Source organism: Microtus ochrogaster, unplaced genomic scaffold (assembly GCF_000317375.1).
Source record: "Microtus ochrogaster isolate Prairie Vole_2 unplaced genomic scaffold, MicOch1.0 UNK16, whole genome shotgun sequence".
Taxonomy (NCBI): Eukaryota; Metazoa; Chordata; class Mammalia; order Rodentia; family Cricetidae; genus Microtus; species Microtus ochrogaster.
The window spans coordinates 437546-447447 of NW_004949114.1; positions in this window are offsets into that span (position 1 = coordinate 437546).

Below are 9902 nucleotides of genomic sequence, written 5' to 3' on the forward strand. Positions count from 1 at the left end.
GGGGAGGGGAGGAGAGGAAGGAAGGGCAAAGAAAGCACAAGGAAGGAGGGGAGGAAGGGAGGAGATTAGAGAAGCAAGCTAGCTAAGGTGTACTTACTAGATACCTTTCTCAGCAGTCACAAATATTACCTCATTTGGACCCTCATTCCAAGTTTAGGGAGTGGATTTTAATGCCACTCTCAGGTTATAGGAAACTAAGATGTGAAGGGGTTAAAAATGACCTGAATAGGTCACTGAAACCGTGAATAGAAGAGGTAGAATAGAAACAAGTCAAGGACCATGCTTTCCCCGTGGTTTGCTGAACCACTTGTTCAGAAGAGTCCAGGGAGTCAAGTGCACCGCAGCTCTGCTCTTGGTAAGCAAGCACTTAGAAACTGAGAACTGTGACCCCACCATCTGGGGTCACACAGATAGCCCAGCCAGAGAGTTAAAATGTCTGCACTGGGGGTGGAAAGTGGGGTGATGCCCAGAGCCCAGGCAATAAGAACGTTTTTCAGTGATGCATGAATTTCTCCTGATTCCTCAATGGCTCTATTTATAAATGCCCACAGCCCAGGTCAGTGTGGGTTTCAGGAGAGGAGACTACAGTTGGCACTGAGGGCTGGAGGGAGCGATGTTCCGCCTATTTATTTCTAAGCTGCTGTCGAGACGTTAAAACGCCAAGACAAGTATCTCTTTCAGAGTAACTTTCTTTGGCTTAGTGCCAGGAAGCTCTCACGGCACTGCTTTATGCCACCAACAATGTCCTCGCTGTCCCTCATCTTCCCACCAGATGAGACCAGCCTCCTCCCACAGCCAGATGTTCGTGATGTGTGCCAAGACCCTGGGTAGCCGGGTACTCGGGGAGCAGGCATCACCCATGGATAAGGAGTGCGAAGAAGCTCAACAGCCTAGAATAGCATTTTTCAGCCTGTGGGCTGAGACCCCTTTAGAATCAAATGACCCTTTCACAGGGGTCACCTAAGACTATCAAAAAGCACAGATATTTACACACACACACACACACACACACACACACACACAAGCAGGACTGGAGAGATGGCTCAGAGGGTAAGAGTGTTCATTGTGGGAGCATGAGGACTTGAGTCTGAAATCCCCAGCACCCACATGAAAAAAAAAGTGTGGTTATGCATTCTTGTAGCCTCAACACTGTCTGGGTGGGTAGAGAGTAAAGATTTGGGCTCGCTGGCTGCCGACCTGGCTTCAGGTTCAGTAAGAAACCCTGCCTTGGAGAAACGTGGCAGTGAGTGGTAAGGCAGTGCATTCAACAGCCTCTTCTGGCCTCTGCACAGGCCTGAGCACCTACACACATGTGCACTTACACAATCTACACACACACTCCTGCCTTTACTTCCCCAACATGCACAAACACATCCATGGTGTGGGGGGAGATGGTACCCAGAGCTGAGTACTCTACCAACTGAGCTACATCCCCGCTCCAGCGATTTTATACATATTTAAGGGGAGAGCTATAATTTTTTAAAGATTTATTGTGTATTGTATGTATGTATGTGTTCTGCCTGCATGACAGAGGAGGGCACCAGATCTCATTTTAGATGGTTGTGAGCCACCATCTGGTTGCTGGGAATTGAACTCAGGACCTCTGGAAGAGCAATCAATGCTCTTAACCTCTGATCCATTTCTCCGCCCCAAAAGATATAATTTTTTAAAGCCTGCCAGGCTGCAAACTGCACTGCAGCAACCAAAGTTGTGGAGAACTGGGATAGAAAGCAGGGAAGGAACTCCAAGCAGTTTCTTTCACCTCAGCTCCAACCAAATCCCTTGGAGACTAAAGGGGGGGGGTGTAAGGGTGGATGCCAAGGGGGTAATAAAGGATGGTTCCTCTAGCAAAGCCACACCAGAGGTCCAAGAGGAATCCAGGGTGCAGGCTCTCCTCTTCCCACACTGAGCAGAGCCTTGCATGGAACTTGGGACCCCAGGACCAAAAGCCTCTATGACACGGTTTTTGGACAGACAGCCTGCCAACGGGGATCCAGCAAAGCCTGGTGGTGCAGGCCTGAACGGGGATCCAGACAGCCTGTAACCCAGCAGCTCAGCAAGCCGAGGTAGCGGGAGCGGTGCAAGCGGGAGACTAGCCTGAGCTGCATGAGCTTCAAAATAAAAGGGAGAAGAGGAAGAGAAGGAAAAGAGGAGAAAATAAGGTGGTGGGGAAGAGGAGAAGGGGAGAAGATGAAGAAGGGGAGGAGAGAAGAGGGAGGGGAAGGGAGAGAAGGGAAGGAGGGTGATCAAGAGGACAAAGGGGAAGTGGAGGAAGGAGGAGGAGAAAAAAGAGATTAGGGTTAGAAGTCAGTTTTAGATGGCACTTGACTAACTTGTACAAGCCCCCAGGTTCCATTTGAGTGGCTGGGCTTGGAAGATTCTGCAATCATCTAAGGTTACTCCCTAAAATGTCAAATCAGGAATCATAAATCCAGGCAAAAGTACATACCTGCACTACCCCCACACCCCCAAGGAGGACTTTGCCTCCTGACGAGTGCATCCTGAGAGCATCGGTTGCGGTAAAATTACACCACACTGTTCTTTCTTGCTCTCGGGCCTTGGAAGTTGTCCTGGTCCCAGTCAGGATATGGCGCCACCTAGCGACCACTTGGAGAAGTTACAGTGAATTTTTTTTTATTGTTTTTTTTCCCCCCTTTTCCTAGCGGTTATAGCAAGCCCACAACCAAGGCCAGATTGTCTTTGACTATTCCCAAAACTGCACCCTTACTAATATACCGCTCCATCACAGATGAGTTGGCTGACTCAAGTCAAAGCTCCTTTCAGCCGCAAAGAACACCAATACCTGCAAAAGGTGAGCAATGAGGGGGAGAGAGGCATAGGATTGTCCCCTAGTGTGGGTGCTCCTCAGGGTCCAGAATTGACCTGCTGCTGTTTTCAGAACACCTGAAAAAGACAGGAGCGCTGCGAAAAAAGAGCCCTATGGACTGAGGCACCAACTGAAGCTTGTGTATCTTTCTTGACCAAAGTTCCCTTAGGCCCCTAAAATTCTAATGTCTCTCTGTAGCCAGATGAGCACTGGAAAGATTTATGTTGCGGTCTAGAAATATCGGTCTTAGTGAAATCACGTGTTTGCAAATAACAGTAAGGGCACCTGCTTGTTTTTGCAAAGGGAGTCGGCATTTTGTCCCATGAAAATACTCTGAGAAATGGCCTGGACAAATAACAGACAATGGGGGAGAGGTAGTGAACGTTTACACGTGTGTGCAGGTGTGCTCACCCATGTAGGCATTTGTAGAAGCCTGAGTTCAACTTCAGAACGTCTCCCTCAGTCACTGCTCCACCTTATTGCCTGTTTTGCTTTAGGCAATGGGGACTGACTGTGGAGCCCTGGTCAGCCCATCACTTGCTATGGAGAGTAGGCTGGCCTCAAACTCACAGAGATCCACCTGCCTCTACCTCCCAGTGCCAGGCTTAAAAGTGTGTGCCACCAAACCTGGCTCCTCGCTTGTTTTTAAGCCAAAGTCTGCCACCGAACCTGGCGCTGGCCATCTAACATATCTGCCAACAAAGCCTCCAACACCCCTGCCAGCACATTCCTGTGGTGATCCTGGGTCTTCCCCCTAGTGCTGGATTACAGATGTGCACAGTCACCCAAATTTTATAAGGGTGCTGGGGATCTAAACTCAAGTTCCCAAGTACTTTACCCACAGAGCCATCTCTCCAGCTTCAGCTCCTGCATTCTTGAGATGCCAAGCAAGGACACGCAGGGAGCATAAGACATACGGGAAACTGCCTCTTCCTCAAACATCCGCTTTTGAGCGGTGTGGACCATTATCTAAATGAGTGGAGGTGGGGATGGCAAGTCGATTGTTCCCATCGATTGAAGCGGGGTTACATCAGAATGTTACCAAAACTGATCTTTGATGACTCTTCCCGATGGTCCACAGTGAAGTTCTGTAGGAGACACACTGGCTTCCACCAGCCTCCAACTCTACCCACGTATCTGCTGTGGCAGAAGGCTTCTGAGCTGAGCTTTACAGATGAGATCTCAGTGTGACCTCCGAGGATCAGGATGAAGTGTGCTCTTTGCTGACTGACCCTGGAGAGCTGTAGGTGATGAAACCAGAGTCTAGGCGGTGTGGTTTGTTCTGCCTCTGTGATGCCTTAGCCAAAGCTGCAGATGGGAAAAGGTGGCTTCTCCCAGCTTAGTTGCAGAGGAGGTGGGTATGTGGGCACAGAGAGATGCATAAAAGCATAAACTATCATCTGGGGAGACAGCTGTCTCTACAGCGCTTGCCGTGTAGACATTAGGACCCAAAGTCAAGCAAGCAGCACATATCTGTAATCCCAGGAATAGGGAGGCAGAGACAGGAGGATACTCGGGACTTACTGGCCAACCAGTCAAGACAAACACGTGAGGTTCCGATTTGGTGGGAGGTCGTGTCTCGATATAAAGTGGGAACAACTGAAGCAAACACAAGACATCAACCTCTAGCCCCCACACATATGTACAAACGCATGCACAACACACATATATACACACACACACAGCATGCAGTCCCCACAGCCCACATGGTAACCCAGACACTCTCCTGAAACAAATAAACAGCTCTGCAGATGAGCTACTGAAAGCAAACATTAAAGGAACAGCGCTTGCAACACCCATAAAGGTCAATAGCAAAGGAAAAAAGCAGGTTTCACAGCACTTGTGATACTCGCTGGTGGGAGGAAACAGTAGTCTCGTCTTCTGCTCCAGCCCAGGATTCCAGAAGAAACCCTGACTTAAAGGATACCTAGAGTACACAGCATGAAAGTTTGCTTTATATGGGACAGGGCACAGATAAGGCAAAAGAAAATTCCTCAAGGGAAAAAAAAAGAAATGGCTTTGGTTTCTTATTTACAGCGTCTTTAGTTCTCCCTTTTCTCTAAGGATGTGGGAAGTATTAACCCCTGAAATAACCCTAGGGCCTGAGGGAGATGGATACGTGCGTAACGTGCTCGCTGCACAAGTGCAGAGTCCTGAGTTCAGATCCCCAGAATCCACAGAAAGTCAAATGCAGTAGTTCACATCTGTAATCCCAGTGGTTCCTGATGCTTTTACTTACAGAGAGATGGGAGTCAGACAGGAGACGCCTCAGAAGCTACTGCACAGGCCAGCTAGCCTGGTGTATATAATGGTGAACAGAAAGACACTAGATCAAACAAGACAGAACCAATACTCAGTGCTTGAGATCTACATGCAAGTAGTGGCATACTCACACATACAAACACGCAAGCATGTGCACACCACCCACTCACACACAGAGAGAAGGGAGAGAGGAGGAAGGTTTTTTAATATTTGGATTAAAAGAATAAGGTTGGGAACACTGAGGAAGATAAGAAGGTTTAAGACTGAGTAAGAGTTAGCCACACTAACTAGAAAAAAGAACTGGGCTCTAGAAAAAAATAAAAGCCCATTTTGCAGGGTCCAGAAGGTGTCCCCAAACCCCTCCTGAGTAACACATGAGCAAGGCATGCTTGCCCTTTCCCCTAGTACACTTGGTAATTTTCTTGTATAATCATACCTTATACATATTCCTTTTTATTTTTTATTTGTGTTTTTGTTTGTCTTTTGAGACAGGGTTTCTCTGTGCAGCCCTGACTGTCCTGGAATTCACTCTGTAGACCAGGCTGGCCTCAAACCAGAGATCTACTTGCCCCTGCCTCCTGAGTGCCGAGATTAAAGGTGTGCACTACCACCACCTGGCCCTTCTGCATATTCTTGTGTCTAATGTACCTAGCTGTAACAAACTGAATCGGAGGTAAGGACAATCTCTAAAAAATCATCCACTTACAGGCAGGTGAGAGGGTTCAATTGGAAAGATGCCTGCTGCCAAGCCCGATGACCGGAATTCACTCCTCCCAACAGTGGCAGGAGAGAACTGACTTCCACAAGGTGTCCTCTGACCTCCATGTGTGTGTGCTCCACACACACAGCTACACACATACACACAGAAACAAATACAGAAAGGGTCCTCACCCTATTCCAGGAGGAGACCACCTCAAGGAAGGAGAGATAGGGTGAGACCCCTAATTCCAGATACTGAGAGCAGCCATAGCCACCAACTTGACCAGGGACCCTTCACTCCGGTGGTGTGCTCTGAGTTAGCTTACTTGCCTGTCTGCTAAAAAGCAACCCGTGAAGGGTCAGAAAGATAGCTCAGGGGGGAAAGGAACCCGCACTGCCACACCTAAGGGACAACCTGTGATGGAGGAAGGTCATTGGTTGATTTAATAAAGAAGCTGCTTGCCCTGATAGGTTAGAACGTAGATGGGAGGAGTAAACAGAACAGAACTCTGGGAGGAAGAGGAAGTGAGCTCAGAGACTCGACAGCTCTCCTCTCGGGAGCAGACGCCTCAGAGGGACACGATGCTCCACTCTTGCGGGCAGAGGCGAGAGCTCTCTCTCTGAGGCACACGCGATGAAGCTCCGACCCAGGATGGACGTAGGCTAGAATCTTCCCGGTAAGCGCACCTTGGGGTGCGACACACATGATTGGAAATGGGTTAGTCCAGGAGCGAGAGTTAGCCGAGAAAAGGGCTAGAGCTAAAGAGCCAAGCAGTGATTAAAAGAATACAGTGTCCGTGTAATTATTTCGGGCAAAGCTAGCCGTGATGGCTGCCGGGTGGCGGGAAGCAGCCCACGGCTCCTATTACTACAAACCTGGAAGAAGGAGAGAAACAACTGCAAACTGTCTTCTGTGTGGCACACACACACGCACACACATATGCAACACATATATGCACATACACACACAACACACACATATATACACACACATACAGACAGACACATGTGCACACAAATACGCACGTACGTACACACATACAGACACATGCACACACAAACACACACACGTATGCATGCATGCACACTCACATACACACACATGCGCATGCACACACACAGCCCCGATGAATCGTATTAATGAAAGGATCAGATACAATTAGTGTGATCCGGACTCTAAATTCTCACAAACGCAATAAAGCATAGGGTTTTGGTCTCATTTGAGGTCTTGAAAACTGAGTTAGGGAGTAAAGGGGCCTGCTGACAATCCTGGTGACCCGAGTTCAGTCCCTGAGAACCATGTGACTGACGGGGAGGACTGAGTCCTGAAAGCTATTCTGACTCCACAGATATGCTGTAGCATGCATACATGCACACACATGCACATATATGTAAGCGCCTTGCTACGGGACAGACGTTAGCGAGTCAGGCAAGGGGCTGGAAATTAAAGAACACAAGAGACGTGTGTCATTCATAAAGAGAGAATGCAGAATGCCGTTTATTCAAGCTTAGAGAAAACCTTATATACCTAACTGCTGCACAATGGAAATCCTCCAGGCAGGTGGAACATTACCAGGCTCAATACGGGGGGGGGGGGGAGACTCCCATATAGCTAACCACCAGGGTGGGCAGAGGGAGCACAGGAACAAACAAGATGTTTTGTCAGAAACTACAACAAGATGTTTTGCCAAAAACTGCTAGCTATCCTCAATATGAACCCTGGGAGTAGGGATAGACCTGTGGGCCCTACACATATATACTATACAAATATAAGTAATTAAATTTATTTTTTAATGTATTTCATCTGGGTGTGGAAGTATATGCCTTTAATTCCAGCACTAGGGAGACAGAGGTAGAAAGGTTCCTGGGAAATTGAGGCCACTCTGATCTACACAGAGAGTACTGGTACAGCCAGGGCTACATAGTGAGAAACTGTATCTAAAAGGAAAAAATTCAGGCCAGCCGGATGGCTCAGCGGGGAGAGACATTGTTGCTAGCCTGAGGACCTGAGTTTAATATCCAGGGCCTACCACATGGTAGAAGGAGAGAACTGACTCCTGCAGGTTTTCTTCTGACTCTGGAATGTGTACACACACACACACACACACACACACACACATAGATGATGATGATGATGATGATGATGATGATGATGATGATGATGATGATGATGATGATAATGATGGTGGTGATGGTGATGGTGATGGTGATGGTGTTGGTGATGATGATGATGATGGTGAAAAAGACAGACAGAGAGAGAGAAATAGATAGAGGATGGATAGATAGATAGATAGATAGATAGATAGATAGATAGATAGATAGATAGACAGACAGACAGACAGACAGACAGACAGACAGACAGACAGACAGACGTGATATTGGTTACTTTTCTAATCGCCATGACAAAATACCTTTCAAACAACTTGAGGAAGGGAAGGTTTATCATGGCTCAGAGTTCGAGGACATGCTCCACTGTGGAAGGAAGTTATGGTGGCAGGAGCATGAAGCAGTTAGTTACACTGCATCCACAGTTGGGGGCAGAGACAGCTCACTTTCTCCTTTTTCATTTAGTCAGAGACCCTAGCCCATGGGATGGTACCATTCACACCCACAGTGGAGGTTTCACAGTTCAATTAGCCCAGTCTAAAAAAACCCTTATAGAGATGCCAGAGGCTTGTCTCCATGATGGTTCTAGGCTTTGCCAAACTGACAGTCACATAAACCACCACATCATCCAAACAATTCAATGCATCCCTGTTGAAGGAGCTGCGGGCCGCTTCCTGCCGCCCTGCTCCCAGCCGCCTGGCTAGCTTATGCTCCAAAATAACAACACACAAACTGTATTCATTTAAACACTGCCTGGCCCATTTCTATTAATGTGTGTAGCACCGAGGTGTGCTTACCGGGAAGATTCTAGCCTACGTCCATCCTGGGTCGGAGCTTCATGGCATCTGTCCCAGAGAGCAAAGCTATGGAGTCTGAGCTCACTTCCTCTTCCTCCCAGCATTCTGTTCTGTTTACTCCACTCACCTAAAGGCTGGCCTATCAAATGGACCAAGGCAGTTTCTTTATTAGCCAATGACCTTCCTCCATCACATCCCCAGTGCTGGAAGCAATAAACCTGCTACCAAGAGAAAACCTGAATAAACCCTCTAGTTTGACTGCTTCACAGTGGCGATACATTATTAGTTACCTGCTAGTTTGCTGTGGATGACCACCAGACTGAAGCCACCAGAGGATGGCTCCTCCCTGTCCTCCCGTGCAAAATCACTTTCCCCTGTGTCCCACAGTCTTCCTGCCGTCTAGGGTAAAGTAGCCTACTGTTACCTTCCATGTTCTTTAATGAAATGGCTAACCTCTGCCAACATGACTGGATCATTAGAGCCACCTAGAAGACACACAGCTTAGTGACTCGAGTGTCTTCCCAGAGGGGTTTCCACAAGACCCAACCTGAACGTGGGTGGCACTACACCTTGGGCTGCAGACTTAGACTGAATTAGAAAGAAGAAAGTGGCCTGTGATTCCCTGTGATTCGCCCCTGTGATTCCTGACTTTGGGGGCCATATGACCAGCAGCCTCACACACAGCTGGAGACACTCGGCACACCAGAGTGAGCCTTCCCTCCTTAATTTGCTTTTGTCTGGTACTTGTCAGCAGCTTGTGAAGCAGCTCATAAAGTAATGGCAGGGTTAGCCATTCCTGGAGAAAGGATCTATAAAGGACTGATGATATATATATATATATTTCCTACCGGGGCACTTGTCTTTAGATTTACAGGACCCAGAGGGCCTGGCATCCTACAGATCAGATAACAGTCGACTGTGCAAACCAGACATGGGAGTGCATGCCTGTGATCCCAGCATTTAGGAGGGAGGTGGATCAGAAAGAAGTTCAAGGGCAGTCAGAGCTGTATAAGGACACCTAGTCTCAGAAAAGAAAGGTAGGAAGGAAGGAGGAAGGGAGGGACAGAGGAAGGGGCTGGGTTTCCTGAGCCCCCACCCACTCTGTAAACAGTTTTTCTCTCTATGTGCTTGCTGTATGTATGTTTCCTCACCCCTAATAAAAGCCTTTCTCTACTGACTTTAAAAAGGAAGGGAGGAAGGGAGGGAGGGAG